Source organism: Protopterus annectens, chromosome 6.part0 (assembly GCF_019279795.1).
Source record: "Protopterus annectens isolate FY-2018-M chromosome 6.part0, PAN1.0, whole genome shotgun sequence".
NCBI classification, from domain to species: domain Eukaryota; kingdom Metazoa; phylum Chordata; order Ceratodontiformes; family Protopteridae; genus Protopterus; species Protopterus annectens.
Window position 1 is genome coordinate 1,791,038,902 of NC_056737.1, and position 21,464 is coordinate 1,791,060,365.

Below are 21,464 nucleotides of genomic sequence, written 5' to 3' on the forward strand. Positions count from 1 at the left end.
CTGCACATTTTAAAATTACTTTTTCTGCACCCTATTTATTTAGAGTGTTCAGTGAGAGAATGCTATTTTTACTTTCTTGTTTGATTTCTTGACAGTGGTTTTTAGTTAAACAAAGTTTTACTATGGTTTTAAACAGCACAGCTTGTTTTTAAATTGCACAGGTCACTTTAAGAGTTTTGGTGGTCTTTTTTGATACATTGTTACATACTTTCTGTTTTTTACACACCTCCTGATTGATACAAAAAGAGGCTGTTTTAGAGTGTTCTCATGATGTTATGGCCGTTTTACATCTTTTTATATTTCTCTGAAGATGTCTACAATAAGTTAGACAAAAGTGCTAATATTTTAAATGTTTTTTCAGTAAAAGTCGTACTCGGAACCGTTTGGCTGTCCTGATCATTTTTTACTTGGTTTACGATTTGCAGTGGCTGCTTTTGCTGTTTGGTTTAAATCTATGATTTCTTAACAAGCTTCATAGTGTAGTGCAGGACCTGATTTCTTCAGCCTCCATTTGCCTTCTGTATTACTCTAAACAAGTCATTTAGCCGGACAGTGCTCTCAGGCCAAAAATGAAAAGAAGAGTCCATGTGGGTTAAACCTGTAACTCTGTTAACAAGAAAAAAATAAATAAACAGAAAAGCAAGTAAATAAACATAGACATTTCAAGAAACTCTACAGAGTAGAAAATGGCTTAACAATGGCAAACATAGTTGACATTATTATATAATATAACATAGTCATTGGATTTCAGTATCAAAAAATGAGCCGTTTGGCAATACAGCCAGTGTCTCCTTCCTGGAAGACATTAGTGATCAGTCTAAAAGTAGAAATGACACTGTATTGATTTGTTTAAATTACTTGATTCCATTATTTGCTGGACATTATTGATAGTGTAAAAAAATCAGATGTTGATGGTGTATCCAGTCAGAAACATGTGTAGTCTTATTTAACAGAGTGACTAAACATTAGAAAAGTTCAGCCAACTGACAAAAAAAAAATGTCATTGCAAGTAGAAATGGCCATCTAGATTTCAGCCTTCTCTATTTGTACTCAGCATCACACCCAAAAATCCAAAACAATGCTTTAATGTAACCTCAGGCTAATCCTGTTCCACAAACGCAGGCCTGATTTCCACCTATTTTTTTCCACAAGCTGATACAGTTTCTGTAACATTTGTACTTGTACTTTTTCCGAAAAAAAAAATGAGAAACTAGTCAAAAATAGCCTTGAATTTACATAACTATTATCAGTCTGAAGCAATGACAAATCAAGTCCACTTTCTGTGCTCCTTTCAGTACACCGCACAGCCTTTGTTTCTACTTTTCCCACCTTATCTTCTTTTCAAAGTACTTTATCATGGGTGAAAACAGTTTTAGTATTTCTGTTAATATAATAACGCGAGGAAGCATCAAACACAAAAAAGAAAGAACATGCATCTGTTTTTTTTTTGTTTGCTTTTTAAATGTTCATTAAACTTACCTTCTATATCTGATTTGTTGTTGTTTTATTTATTACAGTCATTAGGTACTCTAGCATTACTAATTTTGTTGTCCTAGATCCACTGTATATTAACCTACACTAAGGTACTCCGTTAGCTTATTCCTGTTTGATTTAAGAATGTGTTATTTGTTGACATGCATTTCTACAGTACCATTTGCTGTCTATAAAGGGTATTTTTTGTTTTGTTTTACTTTATTTTATTTTACAATTCATATTTTGTATCCATTCTTTGTTAATGATTGCTATTATTTTGCATTTGTTTTAAACAGCTGAAGTGAATTTGTTCACAAATAGTCTTGTGCAATTTGTTTTCTTGATGTATAATACAAGGCAATTATTTAAAATCACTGTTTTGATGTTGATGTACTTTTACTTTTGGATCTATCTAGAGCCTCTGTTAAAACTCTTTAAGTAAATTTCCTTATCAGGGAAACAAATGTAAAACGTAAATAGATAAAATGAAAGAAATGAAAGAAGAATTACCCTGAAGTTATAATAGGTATAAATCATTACAGTAATCAGTTAAATAGTATGCCCATATGTGTATCACTGTGAACATCTTATTGATATTAAGGTGTCTTATTCTGGTGATATCATTGGCAAGGAATTATAGACAATGGTTATTTGTTTAACCCTTAATCAACTGATTCTAAAATTGTCTATATCATGTACAGTCATCACAATATTTATCTCCTCTTTTTTCAGTATAATTTGGGAAGAAGCATTAATAGCCACTGAATTATGCTTATTATGTATATCTACTTTCAGTGTGTTTAAATTCAAAGGGATAAGGGAGGTTATGGAACAGTAAATAAACATGTGATGTCGGCAAGACAGCAACAAATATTTCAATATGTCAGGGAGCAGGACTTAAAGGAAAACAATGAGGGTCTAGCCAGTTCAAATAAAGGATATTTAAGTCTGATAACACACATTCTGAAATACTGAGTAATTCATTTATAAATGTAATGCACTTATTTACATCATAATGTAGATAGAAATGTAAGCAATTAAAAAATTCAAACTATTAAACAAACAGCACGTTATCCTTAAAATGAACCAATTTTCTGTATATTAAACTAATGACAAGTTAATAGTGAATAAATGTATGTGTATAAAAAGACAACATAATATATACGCATGTGTTCAAAACCTATATGCAAAATATGTATGTGTGAAATTAGTATAAATCACATATATCAAAACAATACATTTAATAATTTTACTTTTGTTCTTATACTGATAAAATTAATGTATATATACACACAATGCTTAACTAAAGAAAACAAAGAAGTGCGTACATGGAGTGTATAGACCTTATCAATAAACCTTTTTGTCAAACACAAGCAATCACTGACTCAAATTTTTTCTGTTGCAACAGTTCTTAGTATAAGTACAAAAAGTATACAATGTATAATGAATGTTACTTTTACTTCCTATATTGTGCTTAATATAATCATTGCTGAAAAGGTTAGTGTTATAATTCATCTTAAATAAGACAAAATAATAAAACACCAGCATGAGTAAGAAATTGGTGTAATGATAATAGTGATGATGGTGTGTAATGTGATAATTATGACAATAAAAGCTAAACAACGTAACCATATAAAAAATATATATAAAATGTATATGTATTAAAAAATATATATATATATATAAAAAAATGATGTTGAAGTAAATAAAATAATATTTAACAGTATAAATAATGAATGTAAATAAATATTTAATTATTGTAAAATAAATTATGATGAATCATAAGATCTAGATGTTGATGTATATTATATGTGAAACTGATATTTATGTAATTTTGTATGTATAGGTTTGTAAATAAATAATAAGCATAGCATAACATCAATACATAATAAATTAAAAAAATATACAATAAATATGCAATAAATATGTTGAAATGTACTGAAACTACTATATATAAATATACCTAGTAATATATAATATACAATATGTAATATCAAATATGTAGTAAATTAAAAATGTTAAAATTGATTAATAAGTTTGTATTTATGATATTAAATATCTATATATATATATATATATATATATATATATATATATACCAGTAAGTGTACATAAAATATATAATAAATTTATCTTAAACGTGCTTTTAACTTTAAAATACTGGCTATAAATGTTGCGTTATTCAAGCCTGGCCAGTTATGTGCATTTAGTTTTAATTGCCATTCAAGTTCAAGCCTTTTTAGTAATAGTTGCCATGCACCACCCCTAATATCTATCTTTAGGACATCCAGAACCACAAATTTAAAATTATGAGATGTGTCTATGCTGATATGTTTTGCTAAAGCATTAAATTCATTTCCATCTCGTATAACTCTTATGGTTCATTTTAAGGGTAACGTGCTGTTTCTTTAATGGTTTGAATTTTTTAATTGCTTACATCACTGATTAATACTATTTAGCTTACAGGAAGTGATGTGATAACTCTTTGAAAAAGTTTGGCAGGCGCCAAACGAAAGCGCTTACCTGATATATCATTTTTCGTTATATTTGTTTATATTTATTAAATCTCCTGTTTGTCAAGTCCGTGGTTTCTTGTTTTTCTGGTTTTAGTTTGTCGTCACTCTTATAATGTAGATAGAATAGTCGGAGTAAAACAATACCTGTTTGCAAAGAAATAAGAAACGGAGTAAAACAATACCTGTTTGCAAAGAAATAAGAAACAAGAGGAAAGTAATATAGACCCATGAAAATGGTTTACCTAATTCATATTTCTAAACATGTAAACTTAATCAGGCTTTCTCCCTTTTGTCATTCATCAGATATTATTTCTATTAAATAGTTTCTTGAAGTTTGACTGTAAAAGTTTCCTTAGCTGGCACTGTTTGCATCCCTAAACATCAGAATATTACTTATCTGTACAAGTGGTTGCAACATAGATCTAGTCAGTCCTGGAATATTATTAGTGACTGCATCATTTCTATAGGCAGTGGATCACCCATGATTTCCTGGTTTGACTACTGTTAGCACCATTTAACATACTTCTGTATTGGACTGGGTTAAAATCAATGTATTTATTTGAGGAGTTAGTCTCTGAGCAATACTATGAACTTGGTTTATAGTTGTTTAGTCTTTCTTCTTGTTTTATTGGGTTTCCAATCATATTGTTGCTGGCTGCAGTGATGTTGCACCAAAGTGCTAGAAGTCTCAGTCAGGTATTTTGACTTCTAAGATATGCTCAGTAGTAATGGATTTTGTAAACCATTATCAAGCTTTAATTGCTTTTATGTTGGCACTCTTGTTTCTTCCTCTATACTTAATCCTGCTTTTCATGTTCTATGAAGAGCATTATGGGACTTTGTTTCATCTGAAACCATGATGAATATACTGGGCTGCAATAATCCCTTATCCCCTAAAATGCACACTGACATGGGCTTCCTTTTACAGTTTTATGTGGTAACTGTGGCATTATTGTAGAGCCTGTATGTCATAAAGCACGTAAGCACTTCACTCTTTAGTATGACAGTATCCATTTGTACCCAGATAAACACTTGACAGCATTCATGGTGCCCTGCTTGTACATCTAAGATTTCATTATTGTTAGCTGCCCACATGTGTTGTCCAGGCTAGCTTATTCTAAAGTTACCTGATCGCCAGAAAGCCTAATAACTGCTTTATAGATGACAGCTTGGAATCTGTGCTTATATTCTGATCCTGGTGAGAGTAGGAGCAGAGTGCATTGATTCCTGACTGTTTCTGGTTGGAGAGTGAGTGTCTGTGCTTAATATACCTGATCAGTCTGGTTGCTATCGAGACATTTTCCAGAAAAAGGCTACAAGCCTACAGACCCTTGTATCATCTGCGACAAGACTGTGGATCATCAAACAGGCTATGGCCTGCTTCTCTTCTTGGCATGAATGCTAACATTTTGCTTCTGGTGAGAGAAGAAGCAACGGAATATTGTATCCCAACAGAGTGAAGCTGTGCTGAGACCAGCATTAGTAGTAGCCATTCATGCAACTCCGCTCTTTTCATCATTCGTGACAAGCTAATTGTTTTCAGTAAGTACTGCTTGATTTGTTTCTAACTTCAGAATATCTGCCTAAATACTTCATCCTCGAATTTCCAGGGTCTGTCTATTAGTTTTCCCCTCAAGTGTTTGGCAATGCTGTCTATAGACTCAAACACCTTGAGTGACATTTTTCTTGTAAAAGCACAATTGAAATTTCTCAAATACCTAGATGCACATAGGACAGCTAGTTTGCAGTAAGAAGCACTTTCCAGATAGTTGCAAAACAGATACTCCTGACAGGGATTGATATTCTCACTACAACAGTCTAATTAATAAAAAAAGGTCTGTTGCCATGGATATGAACTTTCCTACTGTCTCCATTACTGGCTTGGTGGATATGGGCATCCTGAGGCAATGTAGAAATTGCCTCATGTTTACTGACAACCGGTTAATTCTCAAAAATACTGATGATCACTAGAGATATAGTAAACTTCCAGGCACTGGGCCCAACCCATTTTGGCTTCATCAAGGGCAGATCATGCATACTGCACCTGGTGGACTTCTTTGAAAAGGTCACCAAAGCAATAGGTGAGGGCAAAATCATTCACACTGCCTACCTTGACCTGGCCAAGGCATGTGACACAATACCACACTCAAGCATTGTTGACAAACTCAAGAAGTTAGGTACAAACCCGTATGTCACCTAGAAGATGGCTAACTGGCTTACAGACTGGACCCAGGAAGTTAGAATTGGGGAGTCCACTTCTATAAAGAGGCCAGTCACAAGTGGAATCCCTCAAGGATCAGTCCTTGGACCACTCCTTTTTGGCATGTGCTTTTCAGTAGTCTATGCTAATGTCAGTGGACTCTGGCTGAGTAAATTTGCAGATGATTGCAAATTAGGAGCTGACATTGAATCTCACACTGACACAAATGTTCAACAGGAGGGGCTGACACAGACAAACAACTGGTGGCAGAGCCATGGACTAAAATTAAATGCCAAGAAATCCATAATAGTATCCTTTGGGAAGTCATCCATGCCTGGTAACTATCATATTGACAACATACCTCTTAGAGTTGACCCAGTAGTCAGGGACTTGGGGACATACATAGATAGTAATCTAGCCTTTGATCATCCTGTGTCTACAGTGGTGAGGAAATCATTCTATGTTGGGCAACTTATAAACAAAGGTATGGCATCTAAGTCCAAGGAAGTCATTGTTCCCCTGTATTTGGCATTCATCAGACATATCTTTGACTACAATGCCCCCTTTGGCATGTACCTAAGCAGGCATATACAACAACTGGAACATCTGTACCTAACCAGGCATATCCAACAACTGGAACCTCCACAGAGGTTCCTCACTAAAAGTGAAGCAGAGTTCCTCCTTAACCCTATTCAAGTGCAACTTGGACAGTTGGATGGAAAACCGGACATTTATCCCTGGTTTGACACCTACGTCTTTAATGCAAAGAGGTAACTTGTAAATGGTTCATCTGCCAGGCACATGCTTACACTTATCAAGGGTATCAGAATTTGTCAGAGATTTGGGATGCATGGCTAGGCTTAAAAAGGCCTTTGTGGTCATAAGCCTTATAAACACATATGAACCTATGTACAGTATGACTCACACTGACTGGTCCAATTTCTACCAACAACCCCCCACCCCCACGCTAATAAGTGATTCATAGTGGCACTGTACTGTTTTTTTTTTTTTTATAATACCTTTATTGAATTATCACTTGTGACACAGACAAACTTACATTTATACAAAAGAAAACAAAACATATTTACTTGTTGATAGTTGCAAATGTTATACATCACTTATATTCATTTGTATAATATAATCAATCCAACATTACATCCATTTGTTAATTCCTCCCTTCCTTTAAACCTCATTTCTCCTCCAAAACATTTTTCTGCATTTATTCTTCCCACAAATTCCATTTTTCGGTGTAATTTGCTCATACCCTTTTCTAAAGATCCCAGTTTCAGTTCTTTTTTCTCGGTTACAATATTCAGTACTTCAAATAAGGTTGCTTTAAACTTTGATTTCCATTTTCTAGTAAAAGCTTTTTTGTCATCCACCAGAATTAAACTTAAGAAGGCCTTACTATGTGTAAACAATTCAGATCCTGTATCCCAGCTCAAAAAACAAATAAAAAAATATTTTCATTAATTACATCTGTACTCTCACCTACTGTTTCTGACAGGCTACTCTCTAAGGAATTTTTAAAGTCTTCCAACTCATTGTACTATCACAATGTATGCGTCCATTTACCTGTTTCTTCCCCATTGCACCTCCAACACTTGCCATTTGCATGAGGACAAATTCTTTGGAGTCAGCTTGGGATATAAAATACTTATGAAACACTTCAAAACAAAAATCCTAAATCTTCTAGACTTTGTTGCACATTTGGGAGCCATACATATGTCTTCCTGTTGTTTCTTTGTGAACTGCTTATCCATTGTCTCTTCCCAATCTTTTCTATCCTCCTCTGATTGATTCTTATATTTATCATGCAGTGTTTTATATGCCCTATTAATTATCTATTTTTTAACAGCAGCTTCTGTTCTAGATTCAACTAAAAACTCTACCAGTGTATGTCTTTCACTTAGGATTCCCTTATCCCTTTCTATTTGCCTATACTCTGACATCAATCCCTGATAGGGAAGACTGTGTCTTGTCTGCAATCCAAATGTCTTTTTGGCCTTTTCCCATTATTTTACCTTTCCCTGTCTAAATATTTGTTTCCAATACCTTGGTTCCTTTGCCAGTTTCCCCCAGTAAATTCCAACCTCCTCATGACTAATCTCTGTACCGCTAATTGCTAGAGGAACTGTACTATTGTCAGAAATGTAGTACTCTTGAATAGTGCTGTTTTTGTCTTTTATGTACATTTTAAGTTAACTAAGAACTTATTATCTGAATAAAAAATGGTGCTATTGTTGCTTTGCCTTTCCTAAAAATTAGTTCTTCCAGTAATACGCTCGTACGTGTTACTTCCTCCAAGCTGTTAGGTTTAACAGTTGCTATTGAGCTAAATTTTCAGACTTATGAAGTTAACCATAACAATAACAAATCAAAAATCTGTAATGTTTTACATAGCTCATACAATCATGCATATGTAAGCTAGGGCCTACTACTTCCAAGATCAATATATAGCTCCCTTAACCTCCTAAGTACTGCAGTTGGAAGCAGGCATGGAAGGGCATAGTTCAGTTTTGAAACTGTTATCCCTACTCATGCACACACTTGGGCAGCTGTGATGTCTCTACATTGCCTGCATTTCCCTCAGTTAACAGTTAAAAATCAAGTCATCATGGCTTACCAAATCTCATATTCCACTAACATCATTATTATTTATTATTTGTTTACCAAGTAAGAGATCTGGTCCTGGGATGCTTTTCATTCATGCGTTGGGTACCCAAACACAATTTTTTTTAACATCATGGTATCCATTCCCAGTGACTGCATCTATCCATGGCCTTGAAATGCATCTCCTGTAAAGGTGAGTTCTTTTACCAACAGGCATAGTGCATGTTTCAAAACCTTGTTGCCATGTCTTGGAATAATTTAACTCACCTCTCACAAGACTTGAATGATTGTGAGTTTTTGAAGTGATATTAGAATTCAGCTAGGTGCTTTGTCTTACACTTTTAATATTATGACTGTTCTATCATCTTTGTTTACCTTGCAACTGACTTCCATTGTTTTTTTTTTTTGTTTTTTTTGACTGTTGTAATAACCATGAAACCATAACTCTTCAGACCTCACCTCTGGTCCTTCCCATTCCATTTTTTTTTGTATTCTTTATATCACAATTTTTGTTTTTTTCCTTGCTCATATCATCCCTGTTTTTTTAACAATCCCTACCCCTTGCCATTATTTTTCCCATCTTCACTTACTTCATCCCCCTCACCCTTGCTGTTCCCCTGTTTTTGTAGTCTCAAGATCTTTAAAACTAGTATCCATATGTTTTTTATATACTTTGCTTCGATACAGAAAGTTTTATGCAGTCTTCTAAACTACCTTTTCACTTCTGTGTGTAATTTTTTTCCTTCAGTCTATGGGGTATTTTTATCCTTCAGTCTATAGGGTATTTAAATTTCACCATGAGGTTATCTCTTCTCTTTGCTTTCATACAATTGGTTTATCCATTGCTACTATATTTAAGCTGGACTAGCAGATTTCTTTTTAAGGTGTTGTTGGAATTCTGTGTCTGGCATTGCTTCTATATCAGTGGGGCTTTTCTCTTTTAGACTCCATAATAAATGTGCTGTGCCCAATTTGATCTTCTAGGAAAGAACATAAGTAATATACCTGCAGATGAGGAGAATTTGTTTAAAATCAGATCTGTAGTTTGTCACATTTGTCATATTTATAAACTGGGTCATGCTTTCTTCATTTTTGAACAGACAACTACATAGTAGAAATAGACTTGGAGGGGACAGGGGTATGAAACATCTCTAGAATTTTAAGCTAGGGAAATTGTTCCCTTTAGACTTATTAGTGTCACTTGAAACAATGAAAACATGGGTAGTTTCACATTTCATCATTAAAACACTACTGTATATTTGACAATGATAAAATAACAACTGCTGCTAAACATGTTATAAATTACTCACCTGACTTAATGAAGCTGGAATATGAAGCCTGCATATAATTTTTGGATTTGGACTTTTTTTTTAGGAAGATCTTGGATTTCTTCTTACATTGTCTGTAAGTGAAGAAGGAAACATTGCTTTAGTAAGTACTGACATTTTTACTTTTATATAAACTCAGCAGTTTTGTTGGCATCTTTTTTAGTTGCTCTTCACTTTACATAGTTCAAAAAGGCCTGTTAGCTATGACATGTACTGTTTTTATATGAAAGGGTGCCTAGAGAGTTGTCTTATCACTGTGCAGTGTGCTGAGGACTGTTTTGCTTTAGCAGATGCTGCTTATCCTATGGCTGGATGTCATGTTGTAGATCAGACATTTGTATCGTGTATACAAGAAAGAGACACTGTTGCCCTGCTTGGACATCTGATTTTTTTTGTTTTGTTTGTTTGTTTGTTTAGAGAGAATGAATAAATGATTTCAGTATGCTTCCAGACATTTTCATGTTATGTAAGTTGTACGGGTTAAGAAGGTTCATGTACTGAATGTCTACGGAATAAATATTTTAAAATATGTATTTCCAATGAATGTAGAAGGCCTTGAGATATTTTATAAATGTGCATGATTTCTGAAACAAGTCCTAATGGTAAATCCGTAGCAAGCTAGTGGTATGCTGGGACCATTCCTGAGTATTCTACTAGATTAGTATATCACATTTGGATATCAGACTATATGCTAATGACATGGGAGTCTTTGCAGCTCATGCTGTGGTGATGTGAGGTATTGCCAGCTATGCCAGGAGAAGTAGGGCAGTGGATGTATAACATATGCCAGCATAGTTAGCTAGAGTTTTGTAAAGAATTATATGTCATTTATATATCAAACTGATTTGTACAGGTGTTTGTGTTGAAAATGTATTTGTAAAGTTGCTTGTATTAAAAAATTGACCAACAGTGGGTCCTGCTGGACAGAAAAGAAATACACCTGTATGACAGACTGTATTGTAACTATTAAAATGAATATATTGTAACAGAGGATACTTGAAGATAAGAGGTTAATCTCAGTCAAGCTAACTTTGAAAAATAAATTAAATTACCTGGTTTAGGCCATAAAGATTGCATCTCACAGTTCTGATTGCAGCCAGAGACAACATGTCTGCGAAAACCAGGACTATGAATCCTACTGTATTGTCCTTAAGTGTGAACTAATTGCTACCCTGGAAGGGTGGAAGTTTTTGAAATTGTTTTACAGCTTCCAAATGCTGTAACACATCTTAGCAAAGCTCCATGTGGGTGTATTATGACACTTGTATGCTAAATTTTGGTTCAATTTCTAGTAAAGGGGGTAGTGTAAGAACCAGAGTCAGATGAACAGATTTATGTAAGTCATTCTGTAATCCAGCACTGAAATGATGTTTTAATACTAGATGAGACAGACATCTCCGAGTAGTCTGTAAAGCCAGACAAGGAAGACCACACACCCACATCATCTTGCCTTGCTCTAGTAAGTGAACTAGGAGACAGTAATTATTTAGATCAGTCAGGAAAATATAGTGAGATTAGTTAAGTACTGTTTTCTGTATCTATGTGAATCTATCCATCTGTGCTATGTTTAATACTTTCTGTGATTGAAACTCTGGTGTTTATTGTGAATATATATCAGTATTTTCATGTTCTTTTATTATTTATTATTAAATATATTTAAACTTTTCATTATGACTGGTCATTTCAGGGAATATTTTAACCTTTGAGAGTACTTGTATTTATTTGGTGGCATTGTGGATGTTCCTGAAAGCCTTGCTGCATTGGTCAAACACTACCACTTGTATTAGTAATAATTTTACTCAGTATAATTGGGTACCCTTGTAAGAGACTTAGAGTAACTGGCTTTGGAGTGTTCTGGTGGCAGTATCTACCTTATAGTCTGGGCAGAGGAGGCATAGTTTTAAATCTGTGCGAGCCTTTCCAGGTAGGTGTGTGTGTGTGAAAATCAAATTTCAAAGAGTGTGTGTGTCAACTACTTGGAGTAGGGACTCAGAGCACTGGGTTCATAGAGAGGGTGGCGGTGGATGTGGCTTAGAACACTCAGCTGAGGACTCAACTCTATAGCTGTGGTCTGTGTGGAGTATTATTTTGGGGCCTGATGAGAGAGACAGAAACCCAGTCCTAGGATGGCAGTGTGTTCCCTGTGTGCTCTTAAGGGAAATTGTACTTGGTGCAGAGAGCTGCATCTGGAAATACTGTGTGTATCTATTTTTGTTCCAAGTGAACATCCCTCACTGATGTCAGTGGTGAGAATTGAGGCTTCTTGATTACTGGCCCAGAAAAGGGACATCACACATGCTACAGTTACATCTTTCTTCTAAAGCCATACTTTTAACAAATGAACCCTGGTTGAATGCCTACCTTAAATGTACACACTGTGAATAATAATGCGACTTACACTTAAAATTATTAATAACATACTTTGTTACTATGCTATATACTTCTGTATGAATTCTGTAGTCTATGAAAAGGGTCTTTCAACCAGTCAACTTTCCTGTTATCAAACTGAAGTAAAATATAATAAATAAAATGCTCAGATTATTTTGGTAGCTACAAACTGGTATGGGAGGGTCAAGGCCTGCGGTATAATTATTTATTGGTGTTCTGTGCTTTCGATCAGGAAAGTCCTAGGAAGCCTGTTGACAAAAGTTCAGTGACAACTAAGTTCTCTTATAAGAAGTAGCATTGCCAACATCTTGTTACAGAAGCCATTATATTATTAAACAGTCATAAGTAACTGATTGCAGGTTGTAGAACTGTTCTTTAGTGGTGTAAATGGGAAGCATATGAAAAGCAAAGGGGTGATAGATATGGCAGAATAGTTGCATAAACATGATGCTTGGAGATGCTGAAGAGGAGGTGGCCAGGCTGGGAAGATGCAAAATATTAGAGGAACAATAGGAAGCAGATGTAGTGAATGGGGGAAGACGGGAAGTGAGGAAAGAAGTGAATGGCATCAACTAGGAAGCATTTGATGAGGACTAAAGAGGGAGATATTGAGCAGTGTGAGTAAGCATTTAATTTGGAGACTAAATGTCAAAGATAAGTGGGTTATTAATTTGAGAGACAGAGGATGACAAAAGGAAGAGAACGGAAGATTAAGCAACATCCACAGGGCCTAAGGGGGGAAGATAAAAAGAGTAGGAGAGGATGGGAAGAGAAAGGTACTTGCATTGCGTCTTATCTTTAGAAAAAGCATAGTGAAGAATGTGGTCTGATACTAGAAATCAAAGTATCACACAGCAGTTGCAGGACCTACTAGATAAAGCAGGACAACATGAATTGGTGTTTGATAATGGGTGACTTGAATGCACATATTGGAACAGCCAGAACAGGATATGAGGACTGCCTGGGTCCATGTGGGTGAGGTAACAGGAATAATGAAGGAGAAGCCATTCTAGACTTCTCTCTGGCAAATGGCTTGATGGTAGCCAACACAAGATCACATACAAGAGTAGCCAACATCCAACTCAGGTAGACTTCTTCCTAGTAAGGAAAAAGGACTGGGGTAGAATCCATGATTGCGAAGTCATCCCTAGTGAAACAGTTTGCCCACAGCATAAACCATTAGTTGCCACAATCAGCTGCAAGCAGTGGTCAGAGAAGGCTCTAAGGCCAACAGAGACACTGCTGAAGACTTGGAGATTTACAGGAGAGAAAGCAGAGCAGTTCAAGTAATTACTCAGGGCTCAAGCACCCCAAGAAGAGGAGGAAATAGGTGGAGTTGAAAAGGAGTGGCAACACCTAAAACCGTATGTGTTAGGACTACAGAAAAGATATGTGGTCGAACCAGGTATTGAAATAAGGTATGTAAGGAAAGCTGGTGGTGGAATGCAGAGGTCCAGGAAGTCATCAAAAGAAAGGAGTGCAGGAAGAAATGGGAGATAGAAAAGACTGACCAGGCTAGGAAGGACTACTGATTGGCTAACAAAGAAGCTAAGAAAGAAGTTGCAATAGCAAATAGTAGGGCATCGGAGGCACTCTACCAACTTCTGGAAAGTGACTCGGTAAGGGGCACAAAGAAACTATATCAGGTTGCAAGGCAAAGGCAGAAAGATAAAGAAGATAGTCAGACACCCTTCATAAGGAATGCCAGCCACTACCTGCTTACCAGTCTACAGGACATCAACGGCAGATGGAAGGAGTATTTCCAGCAGCTTCTGAATGAAGAAAACCCTACAGAAGCTGTACTACCCCAGAAACAGCCTACATTTAGAGAAGAAGAGGAGCTCACCTTAGAAGAAGTAAGAATTGCACTAAGGAAGATGACGTCAGGGAAAGCAGCAGGCTCAGATGAGGTGACAGCAGATATGATAAAGATGCTGGGTGAGATAGGGGAGAAATGGCTCCTGAGTGTACTAATAGCAGTGTGGAGAGAAAGGTGTATCCCAGATGACTGGAGAATAAGCATACTTGTGCCAGTGTACAAGAACAAAGGGGACATCCACAACTGTGGGCAGTACAGAGGGATCAAACTCCTACCACACTACATGAAAGTTCTGGAGAGAATGACTGATAAATGGATACACACAGTAGTAGAATGTAAGATGGGAGATGAACAGTTTGAATTTAGATCAAGATGCAGCACAATTGAGCCAATGTTTGCATTGAGACAGATACTTGAGAAGAAGTTAGAAATGAGGACAGAGTCCAACTGGGCATTCCTAGACTTGGAGAAAGCATATGACAAAGTCCCAAGAAAGCTAATCTGGGCAGTACTGCAGTGGTTTGAATTCCCAGAAACATTGGTAGAATTACTGCAGGCTATGTACAAGAACCCAGTAACTCAAGTACGAACAGTGTTCTGCCTCACAGAGGGGTTCCCAGTGGGAGAGGGTGTACATCAGGGTTCAGCTCTGAGCCCACTGCTGTTCATACTGGTGATGAACTACATTAGCAAACAGGTTGGAGGGGACTGATCAACAAAGCTGCTGTATGCAAACAATCTAGTAGGAAAAGGCAGACTCTGAGCTAGAACTTCAACAAAGGATAGGAGAATGGAATGCAAATCTGAAGGCATATGGGATGAAACTAAGCACAGATAAGGCAGTGGTAATGGCAGCAAATTGAGGAAATCAGAAGAAGCTGAGAATAGAGATAGAAGGGAAGATAGTGGAACAGGTAAACAGCTTCAAGTGTTTGGGAGGGGTGGTTGAGGAGAAGGGTATTCTGAATGAAGAGGTCAAAGCTAGTATCAGAGGGGCTGCAGCCAACTGGCATAGAGTATCAGGTGTAGTCTATGACAGAAGAATGCCAAAGAAACTGAAAAGCAAGGTGTACAAGACGGTGGTGTGACCAGTACTACTGTATGGTACAGAAATCTGGGTAGTAAAGGCAGAACAGTTGAAGAAGCTAAAGGTGATGGAAATGAAGTGCCTGAGAAGGGTAGTAGGATGCACACTGTGGGACAGATGAAGAAATGAGGACATAAGAGCAGAAGCCAAAGTAGCTCCAATTGCAGAAAAGATCAAAGAAAACAGATTACGGTGGTTTGGGCACTTGTGTAGAAAAGCAGAAGACAATCTGGTGAGAAAGATTTGGGACAGACAGGAAGAAGGTAAGAGAAAGCGAGGACATCTGGCAAAGTGGTGGATTGGTTGTGTGAAAGATCTGCGACAATCAGGCATGAGTGTTGAAGAAGGCAGGAGTGTGGCACTGAATCAACAGAGTTGGTGACGGTTAACACAATACCCCAACCCCATGTAGAAAAAATGAGAAAAAGGGGGCTGATGATGATGATTAGAAGTCAAAGTATAGAAAGAGAAAGAGAGGTTGGAGGGAAGAAGAATTCTGAAAGGGAGAGAGGGAAGTAGTGTTTTATAAGGATGATATGAGAGCCTTAGATGGGAGGGAAGAAAAAGCAAGCTAGGCATTATGTTATTAGGTTTAGAGAATATAGTTTGAGCTGGTCTGTAGAGGGTGTCAGGTGAGACAGGCATCACTAGTTATCAGGCCACTCCTCACAAACACTGCCAGTAGGATTTCCTCTAGTCAGGTGTACATGCCAGAAATTGGTAGAGTATCTATGCTGATTTTATAAGGAAGAGAGAGTTTCCATATGTTGTGACTGGATGTAGAAAATAATTCATTGACACATTTGTTGTTAGTACTGGAAAATCTGAGCAGATTGTATTCCACGGTGGTACAGCGGTAGCATTGTTACCTCACAGCAAGAGGTTCTCCCGTTCGATTCTCGGCTTGGCTTGGGAGTGCCTTCTGTGTAGAGTCTGCATGTCCTCCCCGCAGTTGGGTAGCCTTTGAAAGACATGCATGCATAAATGGGCGTGCCTTCATTGAAGGTTAGGCGTCGAGCTGGCACCTGGGTGTTTTGTAAAAACCTGCTGTCAATCATTAGTGGACCAGAATTCCGCTGTAGCGACCCCTTACCAGGAAAAAGCTGAAAGACAAACAACAACTAGAAAATCTGAGCAGATATTTAGGAAATGAATGTTGATGGCTATTATGCAGGTGCTTTGTAATTAGAGAGTTTCCATGCAGGGATATAGACATTTTTTTTTCATTTAGCTCTCTTAGTGTATTGTGCTGCCCCAGCCCCGTCATCCATGCTGCCCCAATCCAAACATAATAACCACACTGTACCAGACCTTCACACTAGATATCAACTTTTTGTGCGTAACTTTAAAGGTTTTCTTGTGAAGAAAGTTAAAGAAATAATGACCACACTGTCCCCACTCCTCCACTAAAGGTAGAATTTACCTGGTGGTGATACATAGTCACTGCCCCCACTGTCACTTTAAGAATGAAACTGCTTTTAGAAGACAATCCTTATGTACTCAGAAGCACACAGGAAAAAAGTTTCACTCTAGCCTGCCCTCTATTTAAAACTGCTGTAGGTGAGAGAGTGGCTTCTTTAGACTGGGACCTGCTACCTGGAACCACCTGCCTACAGACATCAAAAGTGTAGAAATCATTGAAAGCTTCAGAGATGCACTTAAAGGCAATATATTTACTGAATCTTGAATGACCAAGTAATATAAACTTTTCTCAGCCTCTTAATGATGTGGCATTTTATAGGCAAATATTTCAAATATTTATATATATTTCACACATATATATATATATATATATATATATATATATATATATATATATATATTTGTATTTTATGCATGTTTGCTTGCATTTATATGTATAGATATATAAGATATATATATGTATATATATATATATATATATTTATATATATATATATATATATATATATATATATATATATATATATTTAAATGCAGTCTGACTGTATCATTAATGTTACCCTATCAGCATTCTTACTAATTTCTGAATTTTGATATGTACTTATTTTGCATATAATATTGTTGAATGAAAGACCATGATATATTTTATGCTCTTTGAGCTCAGGTTGTGGCTGAGGAAGGTCAGTAGAGCAGTCCACTTCCCAAGTGAACAAATAATAAATAAAATAGTAACCACTTGTGCACACCACTGAGCAGGGTCAGTTTTACAGTTAGTGGGAACCATGGCAAAAGCCTGTATAAAGCCTGTGTCAAAACCCACTTATACAGCTGGGTGTTGGGGAGTCTACCAGATTCACAGAGCTCGGCGAGGTTAGATATTATGTGATAGATTTGATATCTTATTTTTGATAGTAAACTGTTAACTGTTCTTTTTTCACTGCTACCAAGAGGAGTTACACATGTGGCTATTCGTATTGAGTGTTCACAGAAAAATCTGAATACTTTGCCCCTAACAAGCGAGGTCTATGATGAGGTGCACTTTTTTGTTACACACGCACATACACACACATACATATGGACATTGCCCCTGACAGCCCAGGTCTATCACAAGATGCACAAAACAACCAACAGGCAAATTGGAGTAAAACCTTTTTACCTATTGGATATGTTTGAGGTGCTAGAGGAAACCAAAACGCATAAATAAAGCCACACAGAGAGGACATGCAGACTTCACATATAAGAAGACACCAGTAAAACATCAACTAGAGCCAAGCCCTGTGAGATGGCAATGCATTTGACTGTGCCAGTGATCAGCTTCAAAATGTCAGGCTGTGGTACTAAAGGAATATTAACTAAAGCGAATAGGAACAGTCTGTGAAATGCTATATCTGTCTTTGAGATTTCTTTACAGAAAAGGCAGTGCAAAACACATGTAAGACTGCAATTCTAACCTCACAGCTTTCAGTGTATCACACCTCTGAATTTGACCTCACAGTTTCACCTGCTTGAATGGCTACATTATGACCACTGCATGTTACATGTTTTTTTTTCCTTGTGAAAATAGATTTTTGTCTCTTATGTACTGATGACTTAGTAAATGATTATATTGTACCATTATTGCATATAGTACGCTGACCATATCACCCAAAATGAACAACAAGAACCAGATTCCAAAAGACTTGCTCTAGCCCCAAATATAATGCAGTGACAGACTGTGGCACCACAGCTTTCCAACCTTTGCCTCAGGTTTCACAGAGAAATCCAGAAATAATCAGTGACACTTTTTTAATTTATTAGTACTATTAATATGTGAAGTTGACAGAATAAGAGAATGTGAATTACCATGCTTTTTTGCTAAATAAACAATGTCTTTATTTATTTATTTGTTTAGTTGCATTTGGTAACTGGATAGTGTCCGACTGGACAAACAGTAGCCCATTTTCAGTGGAGACCCGGGAAGAAAAGCTCCCAAAGCATGGTTACAATATTTGTAGTCAGGAATGCAAGTTATAGCACAAAATGATTACTAAGAAGTTTACATAATTACATAGTACAGTATAAATCAAGTTAATAATAGCTGATAAAATCAAAAAATCCAAACAAAAAATCAAATTACAGCAATAAACAAATAATAAAATCAAACAATATTGAGTTAAAAAGGCAGAGAGTCAGAAGGTAGGGTAGTATGTTGGCTTAGCCAGAGGAAGTACAGGAGCATAACCAGTGATTGGAGAAATAATTTGTAAGGAGCTGCTTGAAGTATGAGTATTAGGTATAGATAGATAGTAGCTGCTGGGGAAGGGAATTCCAAGTTTTGGCTATGGAGTAGCTGTATAAAGAATCATCCTAAGAGTTGTGGGTTTTTATAACTTTGAGCAAGCAGCTGCCCAAACAACAGAGACCTCCAAAGCTGAAACACAATCAACAACCACCCACCAACATTACCCAAATGACACATAGCCCACAAAATCACTGTATTTTGTTTGAAGTTAGTGCTGTTCTCAAAAAAATAAAATGTGAGGACTTTCTCATTATGAAATAGAGGAATCATTCCTGTGATTTGCCGGCTACGGCAATGCCAATCACTAAACCGGTCTTATTGATAATATAATTTTGCTGAACTCATTCATTATTAGTTTTCATGTGTAATGTGTGCGTTATCATATAGTTTTAGTTATTAATTTATTGTAGTGTCTTGTTAACTGGAGGAACAAAGTAATGAAGTATAGAGTCTAATCTTGAAATAAAGATGTGTGTCCCAGGTGGACAACCCAAAAATTGGGAATAGTGTTCTACTGGTTACTCATTTCACCAGTGTTTGTGGACTAAAAGGTTGGGATGTCTGAGGATAAGTGGAGTGAATCAACTCATGGGATGGGTCCAGAGGAGTAGGGAGTGGCCAATGTGTAGTGGTGTGGATACACTGTGTTCCCAACTGGATGACTGCTGTGTCAGTGAAGTGTTGGGGTGGTTGTTTGGGGAACTAGGATCCATGGGTATATGGGTATATATGCAAATGAAACAGCATAACAATAGTGCAGTGGTTAGAGCATCCACCTAATGAACAGACATTACCGGTTCGAATCCCACTGCAGCACATACTATTTTGCATTGGAAATCAGTATATGTAAACGATCTTTGTTAACCATAGGTTATGAAAATAGAAACTGATTTTTACATGCAAAATGTATATGTATATATTTATATATAATTTATGATCGCAAAATGAACTAAGGTTGATATATTTCCAGCCATGTAGTATATTGCCTTGTATAAAATCACAGACTTAATAATCTACTTAATAATTTGGTTAAATAATATGTACCATTAAAGTACATTAGGGCTATATATTATTATGACAGCTACTAGATAGGGCAGGACCAGCTTGAATGTCACACTGATGGGGAAAGGGATGTGAATTTAACATGTGTACCAATAACACTTTGTTTTACATCACAATAAACCACTCCCGTGCCTGATAAAAAGTATATATATGTTTAGAAAGCTTGTGAGGAAATTATTACTCTATTTTTGTTTTACTTGGATCGTTTGTCTGTGTACTTAATAAAGGATTTTCGACTGGAAACATACTGCCTGCCTTGCTTGGATTACTTTCGAATACTTAGTAATGCTGTAGAATTACATATTTTCTATTATTACTTTTTGACTTGACGAGTTTACGTTCGCTACTTCTACTACTGTTGTCTGAATTGATTAATATACAGTGATTAACTAGAAATATATGGACTGAAAATCTTCCACACAGAGAAGTTTCTTACACTGTTTTGGAAATCAGTATATGAACACAATTTGACATCTTTTTGCGGTATAATCTGCATAATAACAATTAAATATGAACTGGAGTGAAGTGTCAGTGTCATAATGAATAAGGCACTAGTAAGCAGGTATAAGCATAATTAAGCAGTAGTAAGCATATGTAAATACCAGTGAGCGTGTTTGCGCATCGGGAAGCAGTGCTAACAGCCAGTTACAGTTTCTCACACTCAGTTAGCTTCTAGATTACTTAACCTGTGTAGGCAGTGCAAATCCCCTGCGCAAACAGGCTGAAACCCACCTACTGCTGTTTAAAAGTGCTTACTCCCACTTATCCCCGTGTGAACAGGCGTAGACACGCCTATTGCAGGAAGGTGGTGAAAAAGGGGCATGAAGAGGGAAAGACAGTAGGCAAGATAGCTAGGGATGTGCAGGAAGGGTGTAGGGGAGGTCCATACTTGCCCATTTCTTCTACATATGTGCTGGTGCCTGGTGCCATCTGCATTGATAGCATGATACAGGTATTCCCTGGTGTCAGTGCCATCTGTCCATGCAGAGCATGTGTATAAGGCATTGTATGTCCTTTGTGGATCAAATTTTATGGCACCACATATGTTGCAGGCATCCAGTGGGGAACATAGTGAAGGTGCATTGTCCGCAATTATGTGACTATAGGGTGCCATGCCCTCTGCAGCCCACTGCAATCACACCATGCTTACTATCTGTCAACAATGTGTAGGGTACTAGGAATGTAGCAGTCTTTTAGGCAAGTGTGTTTCTGTATGAGACATGGGTTCAGACTGAATTCTGGGTAATATTAGGGTTGCTTACTTTTTTCACCAGG

The 21,464-nt window shown here is 36.6% G+C and overlaps 1 protein-coding gene across 3 annotated transcripts in view; it reads left to right on the forward strand.

Moving 5' to 3' along the window:
• The window catches only part of GULP1 (GULP PTB domain containing engulfment adaptor 1), a 4,195,041-nt gene that overhangs the window by 1,669,329 nt on the left and 2,504,248 nt on the right, over positions 1-21,464 (forward strand). For all 3 annotated transcript variants that reach the window (XM_044075155.1, XM_044075158.1, XM_044075157.1), the window contains exon 6: positions 10,177-10,233. The gene's annotated coding sequence lies outside the window, so the exon portion shown is untranslated. The remainder of the gene's footprint in view (positions 1-10,176; positions 10,234-21,464) is intronic.